The sequence below is a fragment of the Acomys russatus genome, chromosome 11 (genome assembly GCF_903995435.1).
Source record: "Acomys russatus chromosome 11, mAcoRus1.1, whole genome shotgun sequence".
In the NCBI taxonomy this organism is placed as follows: Eukaryota; Metazoa; Chordata; class Mammalia; order Rodentia; family Muridae; genus Acomys; species Acomys russatus.
In genome coordinates, this window is record NC_067147.1 from 55,070,032 (window position 1) to 55,088,768 (window position 18,737).

General features: G+C 51.1%; 1 protein-coding gene across 4 annotated transcripts in view; it reads right to left on the minus strand.

Moving 5' to 3' along the window:
- Agpat3 (1-acylglycerol-3-phosphate O-acyltransferase 3) overlaps positions 1 to 16,119 on the minus strand; it is a 78,408-nt gene extending 62,289 nt beyond the window's left edge. For 2 of the 4 annotated variants that reach the window (XM_051153353.1, XM_051153355.1), the window contains exons 1-2: positions 16,047 to 16,110; positions 15,470 to 15,557 (exon numbers count right to left, since the gene is read on the minus strand). The gene's annotated coding sequence lies outside the window, so the exon portion shown is untranslated. Of the gene's footprint in view, positions 1 to 15,469; positions 15,558 to 16,046 lie in introns of those variants that run through there. The other 2 variants (XM_051153354.1, XM_051153358.1) reach the window with 2 other exon arrangements.
- Between the last annotated feature and the right edge of the window lie 2,618 nt (positions 16,120 to 18,737).

The window sequence follows — 18,737 nt, forward strand, 5'->3', positions numbered from 1 at the left end:
AGGTGCAGCTGTGATGGCGCAGCTGTGATGGCGCAGGTGTGAAGGCGCAGCTGTGATGGTGCAGCTGTGAAGGCGCAGCTGTGAAGGCGCAGCTGTGATGGCGCAGCTGTGAAGGTGCAGCTGTGAAGGCGCAGCTGTGAAGGCGCAGCTGTGATGGCGCAGCTGTGAAGGCACAGCTGTGATGGTGCAGCTGTGAAGGCGCAGCTGTGAAGGCGCAGCTGTGATGGTGCAGCTGTGAAGGCACAGCTGTGAAGGCGCAGTTGTGATGGTGCAGCTGTGAAGGCATGCTTGATGTGTGTGCGCACGCTAACACAGATGGAGGAGATAAAGGAGGTCCATCAGGGAGACATTCAGTGGAAGGCAGCCATGTCACTAGTGAGACAAGGGAGACAGTAGAACCCAGGGAAGTCTGAAGGGAAAGGGAGGGTCAAGGCACAGAGGAAAAGGAGGTGATGTCTCAGGAGCTGCCATGGAGAATCCAGCCACTAAACTGTGACTTCCAACTCACCACAGAGTAGACTGAGTGAGCACCGGCCTAGAGTAAGACAGGTGAGGGGCTGCAGGGGACCCACGATGTCAAGGCAGCAAGACTCACAGAGCAGGGGAAAGTGGAAAGGGGGTCCAGGACCCTAGTTAAAACAAGGATGACTGAAATAGGCTTATGTACCCTGAAGAATGGATAGGAATGGATTCCAAAGATCATCCTCAGTCAGGGCCAGGAAGCACAGCACACTGGGCACCCAAGAGTTTTCCTTCACTTAAACGCTACTACATATGTCTACAAGATGAGAGGAAAACATCTTTAGCCTGTGTGCATGTGGAGGTCAGGGGACACCCTGTTGTTATTCTTTAGGAACAATTAAATTAGTGTGTGTGTGTGTGTGTGTGTGTGTGTGTGTGTGTGTGTGTGTGTGTTTGTGCGCGTGCGCCCACATGCACACGTGTGTCTGCTGGAATTGTGTGTGCAAGTGTGCATGCACAAGCGTGTATGTGTGCGCACCCATACACGCATGTGTGAGCCTGAGTGTATGTCTGTGCACCATGTACATGGAGGAGCCAACAAAGGTCAAAAGAGGTGTCAGATGCCCCCAGTTACAGATGGTTAAGCTGCCATTTGGGTGCTGGGAACTGAACCTGGGTTTTCTACAGAAGCAGCCAGTATCCTTAACCACTGAGCATCTGTCTACCCCTGCCTCTGGGTTTTTGTTTGTTTGTTTGGTTGGTTGGTTTTTTGAGACAGGGTTTCTCTGTGTAGCCTTGGCTGTCCAGGACTCACTTTGTAGACCAGGCTGGCCCTGAACTCAGAGATGTTCTTGCCTCTGCTTCCTGAGTGCTGGGATTAAATATGCATGCCACCAGGCCCAGCTCCTGCCCCCGTTTTTCTGAGATAGGTTCTCCCATTAGCCCAGAGCTTATTAAATAGGCAGGCCAGTGGCCAGCCATCCCAGGGATCCACCTGTCTCTGCCTCCCCAGTGCCCAGATTCTTTATATGGATTCTACAATTATCAACTGAGCCATCCCAGACCCCACACACTCATCTCTTTAGAAGTGTATTTGAATCACGTTCACAGGGCTGGATGGGGTCCCGCGGTTAAGAGCACCTAAGTTCAGTTCCCAGCACCCATGTCAGGCAGTTCACAACCACCTCCAACTTCAGTTCCAGGGTGTCCAACATCTTCTTCTGGCCTCCTTGGGCATACACACCAGAGTGTGGCTGTGCGTCCGTGTGCATGCATGCATATGTGTACACACACACACACACACACACACACACACACACGCAAAATCTTTTCTTTTTTTTAATTCTAGCAGCCAAAGTGGCACATACCTATAATCCCAGCTCTTAGATGCCCGAAGCAGGAGGAAACTACAACCTCAAGACCAACCTGGGCTAACCCTTGTCTAAAATAAAATAAAAACAATGGTATTTAACTATCACTGGTGTGTGCTCATTGTGTACGGTTCTTCAGCTGCCAACAACTCATTGGAAAAAAAAAATAACAACTGAAACTGTAGCATTGCCTGCTGAGTCTGTGACAGACAGTCTAAAAAAATCAAGGCACTTTGCAGCCATGTCCCCTGCTAGTTAGGAGCCCTTGATAGTGACAAGCTGATGGGGGAATGGCGCTGCCACCGCAGTCAGCACCTAACTCCCTGGAATGTGTATTTGTCTTCCACAGGCAGTTTGACACTAGGATGGAATTCCCCCAAGACAGCTGAGTCACTTGGCACACCTAAGTATGCTGTTCCTTCAGTGGCTCGACAGTTTAATCCCTCTGGGCTTATATAGAGTCACCCACCACCAGTAGTAGTTTTTCACTCTCAGAGTTCCTTCTTAGTAATCCTTTACCCAGTTAGCCTTTACGAGTCCACAACCGTTGTAGCTCAGTTCCACCTCTGGCTCAGGATATCGGGGAAAGCCTTATCCACAAATTCTGCGGGAGACTGCAGGCACACTCACTCAAAATGTGAGCACAGTAGCCTGGACAGATCAACGGAAACACACTTCTGAGTTCAGACCCCCAGGACATACATAAATAACTAGGTGAAGAGTGCATATCTATAATCCTAGAGATGGGCGATAGGAGGTAGAGGCAGGCAGATCCTTCAAAGGCCAGCTAGCCTGGCTTGTGACCTGAGAGTCACAGAAAAATAAGAAATTTTAGAATGAGCCAGATGTGGTAGTGCATGCCTTTAATCCCAGTGCTCGGGAGGCAGAAGCATGCGGATCTCTGTGAGTTCGAGGCTACCTACCCTCAAACTACATAGTGATTTTAAGGATAACCAGAGCTACCAAAGAGACCCTGACTAAAAAGAAGAAAAAAGATTGTAAAGAGAGAATAAAGAAATCTTAGCATGCTTAGGACTGAGTAAGGAAGCCCTATGTCCCAAAATACACGACGGAACAGAGCAGAGATAAAGACGGTAGAACCAGTAAGGAAGAAAGACAGATCGTCAGAGACTCTCAGACAACACTAAAAGTTAAACTTGGGGGCTCTGTCAGTGAAGTGCTTGTCAAGAAAGCATGGGGACCTGAGTTTGGCCCCCAGAACCCACACAAAAAATTAAGTGTGGTGGCATTCACTTGAAATCTCAGCACTGTGAAGGTGGAGTCGGGAGGATCCTGTCTTGGGGTCTTTGGGGTGCTCCAGGTTCAGTGAGAGACCCTGCCTCAAAAACCGAGTGGATGGCTCCAGAGGAAATCACACTCAGGTCCATAGATCTTTGTGTGTCTTCCTGTCTCTGTCTGTCTGCCTGTCTGGCCCTCTCTCTCTCTCTCTCTCTCTGTCACATACACACACACAGAGTTGAGCCTCACCTTCAACCTAGCAGGAGGAAAACCTGAGTGTAGGAGACTTGAGTGACTGAAAAACAGACATGATGGTGATGACCAGAGAACCTATCAGTCTCCTTGGTGAGACAGAGACCAGGATGAAGAGAGGATCGCCAGCCAGATGAAGCACAGGACTCTTTTGTTTTCTGAGACAGGGTTTCTCTATGGCCATGGCTGTCCTGGGACTCCCTCTGTAGACCAGGCTGGCTTTGAACTCATAGATCCACCTGCCTCTGCCTCTAGAGTCCTGGCTGAAGCACAGGACTATAAATTAAGGAGACAGAATGGCACTGTAGTGAGAAATTGATAACTTGAGAGAAACAGGGCAGTGGCACTGCATCCTCTCCTCCTCCCCCAAGCTCTGGGCCTGGTCCTTCTCCCCAACATGCAGAACCTGCCTTTCTCATGGGTAGAGGATGAAGGGTCACTCGCCTGGGCTCCTGTAAGAACTAGAATGTAAGGATCCCAAGATAACATCATGGCGCTTCTGTCTTCTAAAGTACTGGCTCGCTCGCTCTCCCTTCCTCCCTGAGCCCAACCCCCTCTCCCTTCTGCCCCTCTTCTTCTCCCCCTCTCCCCCTCGTGTGCTGGCATCAATGAGCAAGGTACCCTATTGGCACAAATGGGAAAGGACCTGCTCCTGGTGACATCCACACAAGGAATCTGGAGCCAGTTCCCTCCTAGAGGGAGCTTCACAGAAAACAGCAGCCACCTGGCGCCACACAGCCCACAGTGCGGAGAAAGGAGTCTGAGTAACCCCGAGTGACACCCAACCCTCTGGCCCACAGGGAAGCGATTCGCCATGATGGAGCCCAGTGTCTGGGGTGGTTGGTTCTGTAGAATCAGATAATGGAGACTCAGGAAAAGGATGGCTCGTCCAACAGACAGAACTGTCCCCATGGCGGATATGGAGCTAGGATGTTAAAATACATCTTCAAAAAAAAAAAAAAAAAAAATCAAAGGGCTGAGAGGATGGCTTACATGGTAAAGTGTTTGCCTTGCAAATATAAGGGCCTGAATCTGATCCCCAGTGCCCATGTAAGAAGCCAGGCTTAGGGACTGTAACTGTGACCTCGGTGCTGGGAGGCAAGGACAGGAAGAGCCCTAAGGTTTGACAGACAACCAGCCTAGCAAATTAGGGAGCTCCCAGTTCAGTGAAAGCCTCTGTTTCAAAAATATAAGATGGAGAACAAAAGAGGAAGACAACTGACACCAACCTCTGGCTCCCACACGCATGCACACCTGTGTGTGCACACACATGAAAATCTACACTCACCAGGCACAGACTAAGATCCTCCTTAGGAAACATGTTCCTCCAACCTCACACAAGCTCTGTCTTAGTTACTTTTCTATTACTGTGATAAAAAACACCACGACAACTTATAGATAGAAGGGTTTATTTGGAGTATATGGTTCTAGAGGAAAAAGAACCCAGTGCCATTGTGGCAGAGAGCATGGCAGCAGGCAAGCAAAACCCTGGAGAAGTAGCCGCGGGCTCACGGCCCGATCCACAAACAAGAAGCAAAGCGCCCACTGGAGATGTCACAAGGCTTTTGAAACCTACAGCCCACCCCTAGTGACACACTCTCCCCAACAAGGCCACACCTCCTAGTCCTTCCCAAGTACCCACTAACTGAGAACCAGATTTTCAAATGCAGGAGACTACTGGGGGAACGGCTCCTTCAAACCACCACTCTTCTATGCACAGAAAGAGGCCGCCATCTGCTTCAGGGCTAAATTACTACAACTCAGAGCCTGAAGAACAAGGAGAATGAGGAGGATGCAGGGAACAGGGAGTGAGGAGGGAAGAGAGGGTGGGAGGGGGGGAGCCAGACTCACATCCAAACAGACAAAAAATTCCAAACACATTTTAACAAATCTATGAGAGACTGCTCAACACATCATAAATATCAAGCCCTGTGGCCAATAGAGAAGCTGGGTGATCCTGGTAAAGCACGAGATCCAGCACATGGCTCACCAAAAAGAAGGGGGGAGGGGGTCCCCATGCCCAGCTCCACGCGTGCAGAGAAGGGGGTCCCGTGCCCAGCTCCACGTGTGCAGAGAAGGCCTCTGCCAAATCAGTAGGACAGTCTTAGAAACAAGAGGAAAAACCATTGAGATAGGGTCTTGCTATATACCCCAAGCTGGACCAGAACTCACCATCCTCCTGTCTCAACCTCCCAAACACCTGCTTGACATGAGAAAACTCTGCCTTCCATGAAGGTTTTTCTCATATGATAAGCAGGCACCGCAGTCCTCAGAGCCCCCTTCCTCCCCTCCTCCCTTCAACCCATCTGGCCCCGTCTGTGAACTTATCATTTATTTCCACGTAGGAATTTTGAAAACATGTTCTTCCCTTCCATCCCACCCAAACTGTTATCCTGGTTGTCCCAGAAGCTGAACCCAGAGACTCCTCGGCGGCACACAACCATCTGTTCTTCAGCCAGCAGTGGCCCTGTGGACAGACCTGAAGAGTCACCTCCTGGGGTGATGGGGTGTCCAGCCTAGGGATGTGTGACCTGTTCTAAGAAGGTGGCTTCCGATGCACCTGACTTCAGCCACGCTCTCTGTACTTGGAGGCTTCTATGGCTTCATCCACAGCGTGCAACATAGCCCTACATCAGCATTTTCCCAGCACAGGAAGTCCCAGAGATTCAAATGTGTAAAGCAAGCACTGAGCTGCATCCCAGCCAAACTGTCACTGTGACACACTGTGACTCTTCTCCCCTGTCCCATATCAGTGCAACCTCTATAACATAGCTTTCCCAGTCCCAAGCTGGTTCCCCTCTGCCTATCCTGCCTGTGGCTCAGACCCACAGTCACCTGTGCACACTGGTCACCTCCAGCATGCTGACATACCTGTGACCTCATGTACAGTCTCAGCCAGAAATCACTTTCCCAGGGAAGGTTTGTGGCAGCATCCCTAAGCTCCCAGGTGAGCCTTTCCCTTAAAGGATGGCTGACCCACACACCTTCTCTTTCAAAGCCCAGGCCTGGACACCGCCGTCTCCTGAGGAGAAGCCGCCTGATTTCCATCCCTCATAGTCAAGTGTCTCTCCAGTGTCCTCTCTGAGCTTCCATCCCCAGGGAGTCCAGGGAGCCAAGTCACACACGTCTGCCTTTCCAATTACATGTTTTCTGGGCTCTGTCTTCTACGCTGCTAACTACTTTAGGTCCCCTGTCACTCCTTATTTAGGAACAATATGTAAACAGGTGACATATCTTAAGTGTGACTCACAAACTGAACACACAGTGCAGCCAGCACTGAGATCATGTCCGCCTGCCTGAAGCGGCTTGAGCACTCCGCCTTTGAGGCCACCATCCTGCCGGGGTGTGGGCTCTGAGTGGAATCAAACAGCACATACATAGCATCTCCTACTCCCTTTTCCATATTAATGCATGCGTGCATGTGCGTGTGTGTGTTACACATGTGCCACAGCACACAGCATGAAGGTCAGAGAACAACTTTCAGGAGTCAGTTCTCTTCTTCCACATGTGGGTCCTGGGGATCAAACTCAGATCGTTGGTCTTGGTGGCAGGCACCTTACCCTCTGAGCCATCTCACTGGCCTCTCACTTCTCTTCCTGCCAGCTATTGTCTTGGCTTTCCACTGTGTGAACATGGTACTCTCTGGGTACAGAATAAGGTACTTAACACAAAGCACCTTTGTATTATTATTTTTTTCTTTTTTCTTTTGGGTTTTTCAAGACAGGGTTTCCCTGTGTAGCCTTGGCTGTCCTGGACTCACTTTGTAGACCAGGCTGGCCTTGAACTGACAATGATTCGCTAGCCTCTGCCTTCCGAGTGCTGGGATTCAAGGCATGCACCACCACACCCGGCTTGCATTATTTCGTCACTGCAACCACCTACAGGAAGATGGATACTTTGGCCCAGGGTTTCAGAGGGCTCAGACCTATGGCTTGGCCCTATGTCCTTGGGCAGAGTGTCACAGTGGTAGAACCACATGAAGGAAAGAGGTTCCTCACTCCCTGACAGAGAGGAAGCAAAGGAACGGGGCACAGGAGGAACCGGAGAAGAAATAGCTCCAAGAACATGTATCCAGGGGCCTTGTTCCTCTAACCAGGCACCACTCCCTCCCAACAAATCCTAAGGGCTGATCCACTCATTGCTCAGGATCAATTTGTCTTTGGAAATCACAGACAAAACCACAGATGCACTAGAGCTGGGCTTTTCTAACAGCGTAGGTGATTATTAATTCACTGTCACAATGATACCATGACAGGAATCTGACCACAGAAAGGGTCTCTCCGTAGCCAATGAGAAGATAGAACATCCCGTGCAGGTACACTGAGATGGAGCAGGATGGTGTGAATGCATCACAGAACTTGAAACAGTGCACAACTTCAAACTGATGAAGTGTTTATTTATGCGGGCTGCCATGTAGTATCGTGGATGACAGCTGACTATAAGTAGCTAAGCCACAAAGCACACTTCACACGTCATTGTCCCATTACCAATGACAACAGGAATCTAGAGAGTACAGAGGGTTGACCTTAATAGACAGTTGTGAACACTTCAGCTTGTGTCTCCGAAAGGGAACACAGTAGGTGCACAGCTCGGCTGACACAGCCTCCCCACAGTTTCTTCAGGTCTCGGGGGGTGGGGGGGGTAGGGGTTCTGTGCCAGGCACGCTTGTATTTTCTTTGTCCCACAGCACAGCCAGCACACACCCCAGGTGGCCTTGCACAGTTTAGCCATCCTGGTAGGCTATGCCAGTCTTGGCCCTGGCTTCATTTCTGCATCTCACAAAGGTGGACTTTTCATCTTGATCTCATTCATTTCATTTCAACTTCTCTGTACCTTTCACTCTCGGCTCCCCAGCTCTGAGGAGCAGCAATGGGAGGACTGAAAATCAAGCAGTGATGTTTGAATCAACAGCACAGTGGGACATGAGGATCACGTCCTAAACTCAGGCTGGAGAAGGGTTCCCATCACTGTCCATTCAGCACCATGCCAAGGCCCTGAGCCGGGCAGGAGGCACAAAGCCAGTGTCATCCTAGATGTCACGATTTGTGCAGAAGATTCCAAAGTCAACAAACTATGAGAGACGGCTAGGTGACTAGCCATGACATCAATACCCAATAGTCACCTGCATCTCAGTATAGTATCAGCAAGGGGCTAGTAATATGAAGAGTACATTTTTAAAACTCTGTTTTCCAAAACAACAAAGATAATAAGGGCACGTGGGAATAAGGGAACATGCATGGAGCATTACAGCATTCACCAGAAAGATACTCTGCAGGGACTAAGGACGGAGAGTGGAAAGTGGACCTAAAACTTCTACAAGAACACTATGCCTGGGCTTATGCTGTGCCAGACACAACTCAGAAAAGACAGATGATATTTGATTAAATTTACAAGTATCTGATCCTTAAAATAAATGAAGTAAAAAAGATAAGCTTAGGCAGGAAAGGAATCAGTGAGCCAGGACAATGACAGGCACCCAGAGGACACACTAGGAAAGCCAGGCAGGAGTTATATGTCAGCAAAGGTCACACCAGCAGACAGCAAAGCAGGAGCAGGAAAGTCATAGGGGAGGAAGCATGACCAGCCAAGGAGCACGAAGGGGGACCACACGCGGGGTACAGGGTGGGGGAGCACACAGGGGACCATACGCAGGGGATAGGATGGGGGAGCACACCGTGGGATCACACACAGGGAACAGGGTGGAGGAGCACATGGGGGACCACACACAGGGGACAGGGTAGGGGAACACACAGTGGGAACACACACAGGGGACAGGTTGGAGGAGCACATAGGGGACCACACACAGGGAACAGGATGGGGGAGCACACAGTGGGAGCACACAGGGGACAGGATGGGGGAGCACACAGTGGGATCACACACAGGGGACAGGGTAGGGGAACACACAGTGGGAACACACACACAAGGGACAGGGTGGAGGAGCACATAGGGGACCACACACAGGGCACAGGATGGGGGAGCACACAGTGGGATCACACACAGGGGACAGGATGGGGGAGCACACAGTGGGATCACACACAGGGGACAGGATGGGGGAACACACAGTGGGATCACACACAGGGGACAGGGTCGGGGAGCACACAGAGGGAACACACTACAGCAGTGGGGGAGAAACACAGGGAGTATACAGGAGACACACAGTAGTTACACACAGGGGCCTCTGATGCACAGAGCTCATATCACTAGCACAGAAGGATGATCTTTGGCTTGTGTGTGCACCAAAGCTCTCAGGACCATTTGCTGCTTCCCTTGTGTGCGTATTCTAGAAAGATCACTTGGTCCATTTCACTGACTTGGTTACTTTATCTCAAGAAATGAAGATGGGAACTTGGAGGCTCACTGTGGAGTGCTGAGTGTGGCCAACAGCACTGCTGATAAGGCATAGCCTGCGCTAAAATAGAAACTTGCACAAGTCCAGATTTCAAGATTTTTCTTGGAAGAACAAAAGACTAGTAACTTGGGTCCTGTGACTGTCTGGCCATAGTTAACTGAGGTCAGTCGCTGGAAGTCAGGTGAGCCAGGCCAAGTTCAGCGCAGCTCACACCTCACTCCCCCCTTGTTGGAATCTGCCCTTAAAATCTCCACCCGTAGCTTTGCTCATCAAAAAGAAACACTCTCTAGCCAAAAGTTCGCCAGCACATAGGCTATAATGCAGTTGGGGCTCCAGGAAAACAAACACCTAGAAGCCAGGTTGTGGTCCCCCAACCGCTGAAGGAGAGAGCTGCAAACACCCCAGGGAGGGTGTCTACCTGCTCTGACTTGGCCCCTGACTCCATGTCAGGACAGAACTGTGGGGTGCTTCCCTGCCTGGCACTCTCTTCTGACGTCACCTTCCGGCTAGTTACTGCACAGACCTCACAGAACTATGGAGGCCTGTGCCTGCTCCTAAAACCCAAAGCTGCCTGCTGTCATGATGCTAACAGGGACAGCTTCTGCCATGCCCTGTTTTGTTTTGCTTTGTCTTTTTTTTTTTTTTTTTAATCTTGGGTATCAAAAGTTACTAGCATTTGGTAGGCAGAGACAGGTGGATCTCTGTGATTCTGAGGGCAGCCTGGTCTACAAAGTGAGTTCCAAGACAGCCAGAGCAATGTAAAGAAACCCTGTCTTTGGGGGAAAAAAGTTACTAAACTTGAGGCTGGAGAGATGGCTGCTCTTCCAGAGGCCCTCGGTTCAGTTCCCAGCATCCACACAGTAGCTCACGTTGTTCTCACCCCAGCTCCATTCTGGGCCCTATTCTGACATCCTTGAGCACCAGGCATTCAGTGGTGCACACACATGCATGCAGGCAAACACTCAGGATACCTCAGGCTACTAAACTTTGGCACTCGGGAAGTGACAGCTTGGGGACTTGGCTTGCTAGAAGAATACTTGCTTAGCATGCATAAGTCAATGGAACATGCAGCCCTCCTGAGCCAGCATTTCCCCCAAGAGATGCCCAAGCTAGAAAAGCAAAGTTATTAAGCTTTAAACTTGATCTCTGAAGTGGCCAGAGCTTTGCCATGCAGGCTTCTCTGCCGTCTGCAGTGATGGGTGAGGCAACATGACCAGGGAGCTAACCAGCGAGGTAGGAGCCCACAGCACCCAGCAGGCAGCTCAGAGTCTGTGGGACATGGCCCTCTGTACACCGTGCTGGTTGAGCCTTCCTCAGCTGAGATTCCTCCTCATCAGGCCAGCCTCCTCTCACATACCTGCCTGGAGGATCTCACCCCCAATGCTGTCACCCACAGCATTTTCCCCCAGGAGACCTCTTGAACTTTGAACTTCACTATGGCACCCATTTCCCATGTAACCCTGGCTGATGTGGCTGTCTTCTAACAACTGGGCTTACATGGAGGTATTCTGACTGTGACTTCTTTTCTGTGTCTCTCTAATAAAAAGACACACTGGTTCACTCCCTCAATCACCCCAATTACACTGGGACGATGACCTAAGTCAGAAATCAATCAATAGAAAGTGCCTGGATCATCAGCACACGCTGTGAGTAAGGAGTCAATAGGCAGCCTTTCACACTGAGGCGGGAGAAAAAGCCAGAGAGCACTTTCTCTCTAACTCAATGCCACTCCTACCACATGTCTGTGGCTTGCATGTCACGTGGTGATTTTGAGCCCAATACAGCAAGAGTAGCCTTTACAGGTGACACCTTGCCAACCAGAGACCTGTGGATGTGTGGACGACACCACCACCAGCAACCGTAGCCTTGGTCAGAGAATCCAATTCTGCAAGTGACGAGGGTAAGACGCTTCTTAACCATATTTAAGTGTTAATGGGGCTTCAAAGAAGCTATTGATTCTCAAGTAGTGGGTTTTGATCGAGTTGATTGTTTTTAAAAAGCTGTTTGGATTTTAATTGTGATGCAGAAGGTATAGTAACAAACATTTGGTTTTGTACAGACATTACTTCCACTCTGGTGGATAAGCTTAATAAAGGTCATATCCCAAACTAAAACAAAAAACAAAACAAACAAAAAACCAGTGGCACCTTGGCACAAACATTGTATGTAAAGCTAATCACCTTAATTTGCTTTAGAAATGTGAATTTTCACATACGGGATGTGCTGAGCACCAGGTGGTCTGGCACACAGAACAACAGCTATAGGTTATAGATTCAACACTACCTGTGTGTGAAACCCGCCCAGCCAAGCAGCCTGTCCAGGCCGCCTACCTCATTCTCCTCATCTCCATCATGGACACACTCCTCTCTTACAATGTTGCTTTGAGAATTAAAGGCACAATGGCTACATCTTTTTACTGCAACGATATAAGCAAAGTATAACATAAAGTAGAGGCAGGGGCTAGGGATGTCACATGGCTTGAGGACCACACATGCCCCGCACCCCTGGAGAGAGCCCAGTGCAGCAGCTGAGACCTGTAGTCCTGGGGCTGGGAGGGAAACATGGAGGAGACCCTGGCGCCTGTTGGCAGGCTGGCCAGCCTAGCCAAACTTCAGCCGAGCCAGCGTCAGGTTCAGTGAGAAACCCTGCCTGAGAAAACAAGGTGGTCAGGGCTGGAGAGGCAGCTCAGCAGCTGAGGGTGCTTTCTGCCCTTACAGGGGACCTAAATTCAGTTCCCAGCAGCCATGGATGACCCACAGCCACCTGTAACTCCTCTGTCTTCCATGTGTACCTGGACACATGTGGCTTGCACACACACACTACACATACACAGGGGCGGAGGTGGGGGGGCGGGAGGAGAGGAGAGAGAGAGATCTTAAAAAATAAGTGGGGGCTGGTTAACCATTTAAGAGATGGTTAGGTGGTTAAGAGCAAGTACTGGCTTCTCTTCTAGAGATCCCTGGCTCAATTCCCAGCACCTACCGGGTAGCTCACAACAATCTGCAATTCCAGTCTTGGGAGATCTAGCCCCCTCTTCTGGCCTCCCCAACACCAGGACAAGTATGCATTGTCATTACATACATGCAGGCAAAACACTCATACACATAAATTAAAAATAAATCTTCCTAAAAATAAAGTGGAGAGCAGCTGAGGAAGACAGCCAATGCTGACCTCTGAGCACATGTATCCACCCGCATGCATGCTCACACAGGTACACTTACCCACGAAAGAAATAAATACATCTGTTTTTAAAGTGTGGGAAAAAGTAGTATCAGCATATACTATTGAATGTTCCAGTCAGCAAATTGCTAGAGGAAGGGCAGCCCTGGCCAGCCAGCAGTGACAGAGCCCGAGCTCCAGGCTGCGGAGAAGCTGTGCCCTGCAGTAGCTTCTCCACCATTACTCTATACTCACTGCCACTGTCATTTATTATGGCTCTCACCCCACTTCCCAAAAGGAATGGAGACACTGCCCATTAATGATGCATGGCTTCTGGGTCACAGAGGAACAGGCCTTTGGGCCACTGGCACCTTGCTCCTATCAAAAGCACCTAGCACGTCCTAAGTGACGTGAAACACTCCAGCCAGATGAGAGGCTTCCATCTGTCACATCCTGAAAGACACACGTGTACTGCCCTCCACTCATACCCACTGATGTCTAAAACATCCTGTCTATGTCTTTCCCATCTATATGTGTGAGAGAGGTGGGCACGGACAAGGCACTTAGCTATTCCAGCAGCCAGTCACAGGTATAGCAGGGTCCATGGACCCCATCAGCCTGCCTCTCCATCCTGAAACCAAGCACAGACATGTCCAGGTGTGCACCCCTGGACTTTGCTCGACAAACAAGATCGGAACATGTCAGGCACTAGACAAAGCAGCAAGACTGTCCAAAGAGGAGCCACTACTGCGACTGCGTGAAACAAAGCACCATGAGGTTAACAAGCTCAAGTTAACCCTGCAGTTACTCTGGGGTTGTTCTGGGAGTGACGCAATGGCCAGTTGTTCACTTTACAACTTGGAAAGATTCATTTCAGTTGGCTGAAGATAAACCCCTCACGAAGTCCCTGAGCAACAAGACTTAGCACAACCCCACAGCAGCAGACACTTCTCAATGAGGAGACTAAGCAGCTACAGAGCTCATGTCAGACAGGTCAACAAGATGCTGCTGACCCAAAGTGGCCAGTCACGCCTGGAGACAAGCTGTTCAACCCTCACCAGACACAGCATGAGCCCGGAAAAGTCACAGATGTGTACACAAAGCCGGAATGGGGAGAAGCATGTGAGAGAATGGGGGATTCGTGTGGGACAAGGGAGAGAGGGGTAGAGAAAGCGCCCATTGCTTTGGCAAGAGAGGGAGTGGGGTTGCCAAGGGCCCAGTGCTGAATCTGAAAAGCTGTGACTCTGGGTCATGCTGCAGGATGCAAGCAAAGCCACATTCAGAGAAAGGGGTACCAGCTCCATCTTGTGAGGGATAAACGAAAGTGGACCAGTAAGCCAGCATCAACTTGTCAGGAGTGAGATTGAATCAATGCTGCCATTCTGACCCCTGAAACAACAGTAAATTTCCACCTTCGCTTTGTGCCCCACCCCCACCCCCCGGCCCCGCAAACTATAAAAAGATCTTGCTATGCCCTACCTGTCTCCAACTGGGCCAGAGATGAACCTTACAAACTTACTACCCTGAAAGGACTGAGAAAATGGGAGTCCCTCTGCTCTTAACTTTAAATTCTGGCTGTGGCAATTTGTGACACAATCCAGAGCAAGTGGCTAGCCCTACTCCTCAGACCCTAGTGTGGCTCCCAACCTGTCAGCACAGGGTGAAGCCCCAAGCCCCACAAGGGAAGTAAAGAAGGACCCCTGTGGTGGATGCTCTTTTGTAACTTTCAAAGTAGATCAGTTACTTTCGACTCAAGGTTTCCCACAGTCCCCTGTAGCATGCAGACACTGTCCTTCCCAGGTGCTGGGCATGTATCTGGGTACAGCCTAGAGTGAGACAGAGGCCTCCCTTCAACTCCAGCATCCTTCCTGTCTTCCTTCCCTGGGAAGACACTGTTTAACCCACTTCCCACCCGTTCCCGAGGCAACTTCCAAGACCTAGATCCTCTACCATGGGGCTGCACAGAGAAGCCCAGGTGGAGCCACTCACAAGGCTTCCAGCGGGTCCAAGCTGAGCTAGCTCAGCCACCCAGCTGACATCCACCTGCTAAGCATAGCTCTTCCAAGGAGCACACGCCACCAAGACCAAAGAGAGGCTGGGAATGTCTTTGGAAACAATGTAATCGCAGGGTACAGGGTGTGAATCTAGTAATCAGCCTTACAGGCTAACTCCCAAAGTGAGAAAAGGTCGTGCTTTATCTAATAAGGGGAAGACACAGTAAGGAAGTGATCAAATGAGACCAAATGCACAACCCACGGAGACCTCTCTGAAAGGGCACAGTTTCCCAAACGTCATCACAGCAGAAAGGGCTGCTCCCACTCAGTTCCAACAGCCACACACACCCAGTACTCCCAAATGGCACCCTGTGTCCAATCCCAGAACCAGAGAGATCTTGGCTCTGGACGAGTCATTCCAGTCTGTCTCAAATCCAAGTAGCCTTCTCGTTTCCCAGGAAAAAGAGCCTAGTCTCTTAAGTATTCTCCTAGAGAAGACTTTGCACACTGCTTTAAAAGTTAGATCTGGAAGGCCATTTCTAAAACCATTTCCCTGTGCCACTGAACTTCTCTCAAAGTTAAAAGAAATCCTGCACATATTTTCCACCTAGCTTAATGCTCACAAACTCCCCTGTCTTAGGTACCTGGGGTCAACTGCGCCAGGGATCCTGGTGGCCCACCATGGACAGGTGTTTTCCTCCAGAGGCTCTGGTTACTGAATGACCCCAGCGCCTGAGTGAAACGTGGAAATTCACAGTCGGCCTTTGGTCTCAACGCCAAAGTAAAAAAAAAAAAAAAAAAAAAAAAACCACCGAGCCCTCGAACCTTCCTCCAGTCATCCCACCTGCAGCCCTCCCTCCGCATAAAGCAAGCAAAAAGTGAAACTAGCCCATAGGGTACCGCAGTTAGGCGTGGGGCTACCCAGTCTGAGAAGCCAGGAGCCGAGCAAGGTCCCCCGGAGAAGGACCAGAGGCCGCCCGGGCCCTCTGCCCGGGCCCGCACCCCCATCTCTCCCGATCTCCCCTCCCCAGGACGCCGAGCACCCTGCACAGCACCGGCCAACCGGGCAGGCCGCACAGGGGCCCGGTGGACCCAGAGCCTTCAAGCGCCGTGCTTCCCAGGCCGCGCGCCCCGCGGAACGCAGCCGGCCACTGCGGCGGGGCCCGGCGACCGCGGGCGGGGGCGACCTCGGGTGGCTCTGCGGGGCGCGGCGCGGCTCACCTGCACTCCACCTGCTGGTCGCGGTCCCCGCGTCGGCTGCGCGCGGCCGCTGTGCTCGGCCTGGGCCCGGCCCGGCCCTGCGTCGGGCCTCAGCGAGTGCGGCGCCCGCCGCCCCGGGCCCCCATCGCCGCCCTCCGCCTCGGCGCCGCCGCCACTTCCTGTGCGCGGCGATCCCACAGTTCCGCCGGCGCGGGACGGCGGGCGCGGGGACGCGGGGACACGCGCGGACGGACGCGCGGGGGAGGAGTCGAGCCCGCGGCGCAGCGGCGGGAGCCTCGGCCAACGGACAGCGGGCGGGGGAGGGGACGTGGGGGGCGCTCCGCGGCACTGGCCTCGACCCTCCCGGGGCATCGGGATGTTCCTAGACCCAGCCCGAACCCCCTTCAGCCCCTTGGAGTCCTCTCGGGGTCCCACTGGGGTGTTACTGGGCCCAGCTTGGACCCTCTTTCGGCCCTCTGGAGTCCTTTTAGGGTACTGCGGTGTTCCTGGGCCCAGCCCGGATACCCTTGTCCCCTTGAACTTATTCAGGGTGTTCCTGAGTCAAACCGGGACCCTCATTGGTTCCCTGGAGTCCTCCTGAGGTGCCCCCCCCCCAGAAACCGGGTGTTCCTGGGCTCAGCCTGAATTTGTACCCCTTCAGCCCCCTGGAATCATCCTGAGCCTCAGCCTAGATCCACTCCCAGGCCCACCGAGGTCCCCTGGAGCCCCAGGTTGTTTTGATGGCTCAGGGTCTGTGGCGCCCAGATAGTTTTGGGTCTTCACCCAATTTCTTAGACCCCCTTTCCTCTCATCCTCCTGGACCCAACTCTCAGCACCTTCTCCCATCCCAGCCTCTGGATCAGGATCCCATCCCGGAATCCTGGAGGACTGTCCCCAATGTCTGGTGCAGCACCAGGATCACTTTTCACTCCCACGTAGTATGCGCTTTGACTTATTTATAGTTGGCAACTGGCTAGCAACATTGTATCCACATCCGACCTAGGAGGAAGCTCCAATCAACCTAGTCCAGAGTCTTCCTAGAGTCGGCCTTGGATACCCAGTTCCCCAAGCAGCCTGTTGACCACAGATCCGGCTCCTGGCTATAGTGAGTCATCTGATCTGAGGACCAACAGCCACCTGAGCCTCCCTCCCCCACCTGGCAGGTGGCTGATCCTAAAACAGGACAGGAAGTACTGCGCAGGCTCAGGGTGCTGCATCAAGACAGCCATCTGCACACCCCTTGAAACCTGCCATGGCCTCATGCCTGCTCAGGCCCAGGCATCCGAGCCTACTTTCTGAGTTCACAGGAAAACAACTTAGGACATTTACTACAGGCCTCATTGCCTACCTTTAAAAGCTGTTCTGGGGCATGATCGCCAGTAATGGGCAAGATTGTGCCTTTCTTTAACGTCAGAACTTGAGTAAGAAATCCACAAGTCTCTTCAACTGCATAAGCTGCTGTGACCACTGGCTAACAGGTTCTTTCACTCCAAACTGATCTTAATTACTAACCTTAATAACTTCATCACACCACCACACACCTTTAAAAAGTCATAGAATGGCTACAGAAGAGTTGAAAAGGCCACATGACTCAGTTAGTCTGGGAGGCAGAGGCTGAGCTGACAGAGGTAGGAGAGAAATAGGAAAAGTTTAAGGATGGGGAGAGAGGGGAGCTCCCACCCTCACCCAGAGAAGCATTGAAGTCTCCCAGATGAAAGCTGCATTTCAGCAGACTTGGATGTGAAGATTGCCTGCATAAAGCCAAGGCTCCTTTTTTTTTTTTTTTTTTTAAATATTTCAAATTAAAATGTTAAAATAATGCTTAAGGCTGAAGCATGCTTGGTGTTTGAGTTTAGTTGGACTCCTTTCCCAACAGCAACCCTATAATGTGAATTCACAACTGAGATTATAGATTTTTATAGTCAACATGCATGCCTCCTCATCTGCTCTAACTCAGAATGGATTTCTTGTGCCCTTTTGGCCTATGTTCTGATCTCAGCCTGTGATCCCACTTGGCTCTAGGACTCGGATGGCAGAGACAGGCACATCTCTTGAGTTTGAGGCTAGCCTGGGCTACAGGGTGAGTTCCAGGACAACCAGGGCTACAGAGAGAAACGCTCCCCTGTCTCAGGAAAAGAAAGAAGAAAAAAAGGTTACCTAGAAACTCTTGAAATGCGCCAGGCACCAAGGTGGCTTAGGCCTTCAATCCCAGCACTAGAGACGATGAGGCAGGAGGATTGCTGCATGTTTGACACCACCCTGCACTAACAGAGTGAGTGAGAACTTATCTCAAAATATAAGTTGGGAAGACATCAAATTAATGCCCATGATTCTCTTTAACACATCTCTCCAGGCTAGTGGCACACCACGTCGACCCCTGCACTCAGGAGGCAGAGGCAGGTGGATCTCTGAGTACAAGGGCAGCCTGGTCTACAGTATAACTTACAACAGCAAGGGCTACACAGAGAAACCCTGTTTGGAAGGGGAAAAAAAAGTAAGAGCCATTGTGTCTTGGCAATTGGACTCAAAATGGAGGAATTCAGGTCATCAGTATCTATTTAGGTGAAGGAGCATGGGTCACCTCTGAGCCAGACTGAGAACCATTGACCCCTTCAGCTATCAACTGTCACTTGCAAAATTACCGTTTTATCAGGAGGTGTGGATCCTGACACAATTTCCAAAGAGACAGAAAACCTACACCCTCCACCTACC